The 7,716-nt window shown below is 36.4% G+C and overlaps 1 long non-coding RNA gene across 1 annotated transcript; it reads left to right on the top strand.

Annotated features, from left to right (window-relative positions):
• Positions 1–4,602: 4,602 nt before the first annotated feature.
• On the top strand, positions 4,603–5,897 carry LOC147497561 (uncharacterized). The gene is made up of 3 exons (XR_015197153.1): positions 4,603–4,684; positions 4,802–5,572; positions 5,692–5,897. It is a non-coding gene; the product is annotated as an uncharacterized LOC147497561 (long non-coding RNA).
• The last annotated feature ends 1,819 nt before the right edge of the window (positions 5,898–7,716 follow it).

Raw genomic sequence — 7,716 nt, 5'->3', positions numbered from 1 at the left:
TTCAATGTTACCCAAAGGACGAAAAGATGAAGACCAATTTGAGGGAATCCGGAGACAAAGAATGGGCAGAAATTTGGCAGACTATTATCTATTGGGGAGATGCTAAGGAAATGCATTTCCTTAAAGAGGATGCCAGACCTTCACGTCCTGCTGGATGGTAAACTTGAGTTTGCCATTGTACATATATCTAGCTAAACCTTCTGTTGGTGTGCTATGGTTTTTCATGTTTCATATGCTATGGTTCATTATTTCATGTGCTATGTTTAGTGTGCTATTGAACATTTTCTTGTTCTTTCTGAATAATATATTATGATCTCCAACCTCTCTGTTCCAGCAATCTAGCCCTAATTTTGCTCACGGTTCTCGGTACTTTCTCTCTTTAATTATTGATCCTTCGAGGACTAAGCATCATTACGTTTGGGGTGCTTTAAACCTCAGAGCCAAAATTAGGCATCTTGTAGCCTATATATAGTTTTTATTTTCATATTAATAATTGTACTTAGTGACAAAGTCTTGTTTCCTTTTCAATGATGAAAATTGTCTAGAAATCTCACATTAGTATCCGAATTAGGATTTGTTTTAAGAAACTTTAGGTAATACATATGCAATAGTTTATACATCTTTTCATGAATATTCATGTATCGCGAGTATCATTAATGGTACATAGCGGTAAGTTTACGGAACCAACGGTTAGTTACTTAAACTATAAATCTGTGAGAATCTAACCAAAAGCCTTGATATGAGTGATTTGTGTGTGATGACACGGAGGAGTAGTTTTTCGATTAGAGGAAATTACGATCTACTTACTTGATCACCACCCGAACCCTAGGCGAGAATTTAGGCCTTCTTTGGATCTACATAGCTAAAAATTCATACCTGTTACAAATATTACCGCTAGTCACTCCACTGAACCGTTCATCAAACCTTTTACTTTCACCAAAAATTCCTTACCCATTTATTAAACCAAATGAAAGAACCTACCTAAGTGATGAGTATGAGAAATATGATGAAATGTGGAAAGAATAAAGAGAAAGACTTGTCCTAAATATAACTCAGTTACTTGCTTCAGGAAAGAAAAATAGAATCATGTTCTTAAGCCCATATATATATATATATATATATATATATATATATAAAACATCAGTATCCAGAGGCTTAAGAACAAGGTTGGAAAAACTCAGCTAGAAGAAGGAAAGGAAACAAGGATTTCTCTAGTGTAAATATATGAAGACCCTATTCTCTCATACTCGTAAATTTTGATTATTCATTTCCATTTTCTTGTACACTATCACCTAAGCCCCACAATACCTAATAAAGACCTCTAGCTCAATTAGGAGTAGGGTGGTGTGATAATAAGTAGTAGACGTGATTGATCGACATCGGCTCCTCTGACTGTCATTGAGATGTAAGGAAACGTGTGCCCACTGCACACTAGAGCTAACAAAACCTGAGTGGAAATTTTTTGAGTGAATTTGTGTTTCGACACATACCTGTGAGAACCCATTTAGGTACGCTCTCCAAGGGATCCAGAAAAAACTCTGCTAGTATATTTCAATGAAAAGTTCACTGCATGAATAATCATATGTAGATGAATACATATTAACTTGAGTTTCAAAGAAATAAATCCTCATTCCCTGCTAAGGAGATGTATGGATATCTGAGATTAATTTAGAAACGAAGTTTACGTCCTTTGAGTCGTTGTAGTATAAATGAAGTTTGTGAGTATCTTTTTGGAAAACTCTCATGAGGCTATAACTTCGTCCACTAGGGAATTCCTAGTGGTTTAAGGCCTTGTTGCATATGGTCAATGCAACCGCTCTCTGTAAACGAGAATTAGTTTAGGACTACACATATTTTGGCCACTTATCTATTTTAGTGTCTCTTCTTTGCTTGAGGACAAGCAAAGTTTGTTTGGGGTAATGTGATAAGCACCCAAAAGTGTATTATGAAACCCCATTGAGACATATAAATTTGGTTAATTATGTGTGTAATAATTATGAAATAAATATGTTTTCATACTTTTGCAGGTATTTGCAGTAAACATGGAAATATTGGTTAAACCTGAAATAAAGCACGAGGAAGGCGATATATCTGAATTCTCCCAAATCCACACAGAAGCATCAAACTTCCAAAGCTCCTACCTCTCGAACCAGGACTCCGAATGCGACACGAGAGATGCTCAGACAATCAGGGCGATGAACTCTACGCATAGGCGGGAAATTGTAACATTGCCCAAAATACCGGACCGCCACTGGAGTGCACATGGACCCACTATACGGGGCTACAAGATTGGATGAGTCATCAATCATGGAGCATGTCAAGACAAAGATAACAAATTATTGGTGCAAAGTTGACACCTTGCATGTAATAAATTAGATTAGGTGTTAATAGTGAAAAAAGGCAAGGTGTCACTTTGTTTTAATGTGGTAGATAAAAATGAATCAATGTGGTTTGATATTTCACGTGGGAGGAAATGAGATTTCTCTCAAATGGAGAAGAAATTAGACAAGGGTGGGGGACACTCCATTTACTCCCTTGACTTATTTTCCTCACATGACATTATTTTAGTTCCTTAGTGAAAATGAGAAGGAGTTTTAGTTTTTATGAAGAAAAGCTTGTAATAGTTTTAATGGAGGAACACTTGTTCTTCTAGAAAATAATAGAAGTGAGTTTGGTTGTTGATATTTCTTCTCTCTCTCTCTCTCTCTCTTTCTCTTTTGTGTTTTTCTTAGTTCATAAATCATTGTCCTAAGGATCATGAGCTAACTTCCCTTTTGGGGAGTTAATCTAACTCATGTGAGGGTAAACCAATTGTTGTTGGTTTGGTAGGTTTAGGAAGAACAACTAACTCTACATCCTACCCCAAAATGGTAGTTGGTGTAGAGTTTAGTTAGGAATCAAGCAATGAGCTTAGAGATAAGTCATTGTTTGGTTTCACTTGCTAGCATGTATGAGCTCTTTAGTGAGCCATGCATGCTAGGGATCAAATCTATTTTTCCGTTAGGGACTTGTCTATGAGTCTAGGAAGAATCTAAACCTTTTTCAAATCAACACTAATGATAGTTTCACATGAGAATGATTAACTCTCCAACTTCTCTTTCAAATTTCTATTTCGGTATTAAGAGCATGTTTTCATTGTTAATGTTTTTATTAATGTTTGTGTAGGAAGGAAAAATCTAACATTTATATTATATCCTTACTCCTTAATTTCCCTTTATTGTAACATCTAATTTTTAGTTGTTCTAAGCTTTAGGTTAGTTCGAATCCTTATTCAAACTCTACGAAACGAAGATCGTGAGTAAGGAATCTTGATTGCTTTTACATTAATTTAGAGAGTTCAAACTCTAAGTAGTGTTCTCCAAGCATATATCAACTGCCTTCTTTGATTGTTGTGCATCAGATTTAAGAGCAAGAAGCCTCACTTATCAAGAGTTCCCCGAATACTATGTCTGGAACAAACAATCTCAGACTTGGACAAGAAGGATACGAGAGGGAAAATTTGCTATTGGTAGAATGTATTTCGCCAGTCCTAATTTCGGTGAGCGATTTTATCTGCGCTTACTTCTAACCGTTGTAAAAGGACCTCAATCATTTGATGATCTGAAAAGGATTGATAATGGTCCTCCACTTCCAACTTTTAAAGATGCATGTGTTGCACGTGGACTTACGGAAGATGGCGGCCGAATAGGTGCAATGTCTACATGAAGCGGTCATCATCTGTTGGATATCATCTTCGCCAACTATTTTTGCGTTATTCTCGCAGAGTGCAATCCTTTGCAACCCCAAACATTGTGGAATGATTTTTGGGAAAATATATGTGATGACCTTCCACATAAGCTTCGCGACAATGTTCAACATTCCGAACCTACCCCCCTTGAAGTGCAAGATTATGGTTTATTTCTCTTAAATGAGATTTTGATAGAGTCGGGTATATCATCGGCTAATTTCCCTCTAATGCCAGCTGCCTTTGTTAACTACAAGATGGAACTTAGTTGTTGCAAACCGACTCATATGGGACCAAGCAACAATTTCGGTTTGATCCTCAAAATGCAAAAGCACATGGCAACAGGGTTCTCCTAAATGCAGAGCAACGCTTTTCATATCAAACAGTGATAGATTTCGTTTCCCAAAATTTAGGGAAACTCTTCTTTTTAAATGGAGCAGCAGGAACAGGCAAAACTTTTGTTTACAACACAATCGCCTTCATACGCGGTCGTCTTTGAGGGGCATATTGTTATTATGGTCACTTCATCTGGAATAGCTTCATTACTATTGGCTGGTGGTCGTACTGCTCACTCGACTTTTCACATCCCACTAGATATTCTTGATACCTCTGTTTGTGGGTTTAGTAAGAATTCAATGCATGCCGAATTATTTAGGGAAGCTAAACTTATTATTTGGGATGAAGTCCCAATGCAAAATAAGTTTTGCGTGGAGGCGATTGATCGCACGCCGGGATACTCGCGACAATAATAAACCTTTTGGTGGAATAACAGTTGTACTTGGTGGTGACTTCTGTCAATGCCTTCCAGTTATACCCAAAGGGGTTCGAGAACAGATTGTGCGTGCTTCCTTGCGATCTTCCTTCCTCTGGAGTCACATTCATGTTCTAACTCTTGCCCAAAATATGCGATTGGAAAATGGAAACTTTGCAAATATTGCGTTCGCAAATTTCTTAATGGAGGTACCAAACTGTGTATTTTTCTTTGTACTATTTTGCTTAATATTGATATTCATTTGCATCATTCTTTGTACAATTTTTATTCGTACTAATATTCATTACTATTTTCTGGTTAATTAGATAGGAAGTGACCCAAACGAGACAGTTGAACTACCATCAACAATTCATCGGTGTGCAAATCTTCAGGATCTCATTTCTACTACATATCCTCAGCTAAATCAACCTACCACAGTTACACCAGAATATTTAACTGAGCGCACAATTCTATCTGCACGCAATGATGATGTCAATGATATTAATGCAGCAACTTTAAATATGTTCCCAGGGGAAAGTACTCTCTTTCTAGCTGCAGACAAGATGGCAGACGAGGATGCAACGAATCCAACCAATATTAATCAATACCCAAATGAGTACCTAAACTCACTTGATCCAGCTGGTCTACCACCGTTTCATCTCAACCTAAAAGTCGGTTGTCCTATAATGTTGTTGCAAAATATTGCTCCCAAAGTTGGATTATGCAATGGAACCCGATTGAAGGTGGTCCACTGTCGACCTCACGTTCTTTTCACAAGAATTTTGACTGGTGAAAAAGCGGGTAATCATGCATTTATTCCAAGAATATCTTTGTCACCGTCGTCTTTTGATTTTCCTTTTCATATGACAAGAAGACAGTTTCCTGTGCGTGTTGCTTATGCAATGACTATAAATAAGTCACAAGGACAATCGGTGAAGTATGTGGGGATTGACCTTCGCACTAAAGTTTTCAGCCACGGTCAATTATATGTCGCACTATCAAGGTGCACTTCTTCAGACAGAATCAGTATTCTCCTCCCTCCAAATTCAGAAAGTCACACCCCAAACTTTGTTTACCCAGAAGTCTTACTATAATCCGTAAGTTCTTTTCATTTATAGTCACGTGTTGAGTAGTTTCTCATTGAAGTTATAGTCATCAAATTGATACATTTGTATTTGCTCTTACTTGGTTAATTTGCTTCGTTCAAATTATGTAGGTTTTGCGAGTTGGTGTGTAATTACATTTTGTCAGTATTGCGTTAAAGAACTTTTTGCGAACCTTGGTTAGTTTTTTTCCCCCCTAATTTCTTCTTTTTGATCTTACAACACCTGAATTTATAGTTCTATACAAATCTATTTCAATTCCTACTAAATGGTGACGTCTGTTTATATGGTATTTAGCTGAATGAAGAAATTTCAATTCTCATATCTTCAAACTTAGTGATCTCTGCTGATTCTTAGGTATGTTCCTTTTCATTTTTTCATTTTTCCTTCCCTGGTCTCTCTACTTATTGTGTTGTTTAATTTTTTTCATCCATGAACGTGACGATGGGACCTTGGCCAATCACTATGGGACCTTGGCCAATCACTATAACTTAGTGATCTCTGCTGATTCTCAGATCAAGTGAAACAGGTAACATCTCTTCTATTATAACTCAATCTCTTTGATTTTCCATGTAAATATTCAGTTCATTTTAAAATCGTTTAGCCAGAGATGAATTATTTGTTTTCTTCTATGTAAAGGTTTAGTCTGAGCTTCTTCTGGTGTTGTTATAGGTATTTATTTGCTTATTTATTAAGGGTTCTATTTTTTGGTTTTGGGTTTGTCAAAAAGTATTAATTTTGATTGATTTGAGCTTTGATTTGGTTCTACTGCTTTTATAGGTATTTTAGTGTAGGTAGCATTTCGGTGGCTATTGTTTGTTCTTTGATTTATTAGTGTTACAGAAAGTCGCGTTTATGGAACTACCCCAATGAAAATTTTAGGAAATATGGTATATGTATACATTGTAAATATCATTTGTTATGGGTGTAGACCTTTTGATAGTTATGGGACTCTGATGTATGTATTTTACTTGTGTTTTCGGTAATGACTTTGTATGAGGTGTTTTGATGATCTGGCATTAGTCGAGACATTCAAATACTTTGGCGTACTAAGTCATAATGTTGAAGTGGTCTCATTTTTGTAAGCTAGTTATTTGACAGCTCTGGCATCTATCGAGACGGTTAAGTAACTGGATTAACCAATGAGAAATATATGATTGTGATTTTCAGGTTATGACAGGTTTATATTTATGAAATGTCAAAAATACAAAGGAGATGCTGCCGAAATTTTACTATAAAAACCACGTGTCATAGGTTTGTAATTGTTTGAGTTTTGGGGCGTTCCATATTTGCTTGTTCCAAAACTAGAAAAGAGTCTAGAGGTGAATACAATCGTTCATTGTTTCACTTCTAAATTGTCAATTTCTTCTTCTCTTCAGTATATATAGTATTTCCTACTCACTCTATTTAACGAATTTAAAACAGATAATTACATACTTCTTCGATGAAGTTTCCTCAGGGCTTGGGATTTATGATAATGACCTTGACATTGGCGAACGAGGTCGGGGTTTCTGGAAGAGTTATGATTGTCAACAATGTTATCTGTACTTTTGCTACTTTTTTTTGTACTTGGCGTACTTTTGTGGGTGCTCTTTTTGGTACTGTTTTGATGTCCTCATTCAAACCACTTGTGGGAGTCTGATTATGTATCTGTTTCTCATATTGTTCTTATTTCATTTGGCTTAATTGATGTTCTTCTATGTTTAAGTCCATTTAGATGAATGAGTCTAGAACATATGTGCAAATCACTACCCGATTTATTGAATGAGAATTGTCTTTGCAGCCTTTTAACATGATCCAAAACATTGGAAAGTCATCAAATAATGGGGAGGTTCTATCCAAATCACCCCTCAGGTGGTTCAAGTTAGTGTGATGTCGAGTTTCTCAGCCTAATAATCATTCTTGACCATAAATAGAACAATAGCCAGTATAATAGAATCAAACGGGGGAGGGGGGTGTGTTCAAGTTCAGGCTGCTTCTACAGAGTTAGCGTCGCAGGCGACTCTATCAGTGCCGTACGGCACGGGCATACCCTAGTATTATATAAGTTCCATGATTAAGTTATTATTAAACTAAAGACTGCATATCCTGTACTCCCGTTTGTTTTAGTTATAAATTAGTATGTAACAATCGTTGCA

This window comes from Coptis chinensis, chromosome 5, assembly GCF_015680905.1.
Source record: "Coptis chinensis isolate HL-2020 chromosome 5, ASM1568090v1, whole genome shotgun sequence".
In the NCBI taxonomy this organism is placed as follows: Eukaryota; Viridiplantae; Streptophyta; class Magnoliopsida; order Ranunculales; family Ranunculaceae; genus Coptis; species Coptis chinensis.
The sequence above is the reverse complement of the archived record's forward strand: the minus strand, read 5'-3'. Positions and strand labels throughout refer to the sequence as shown.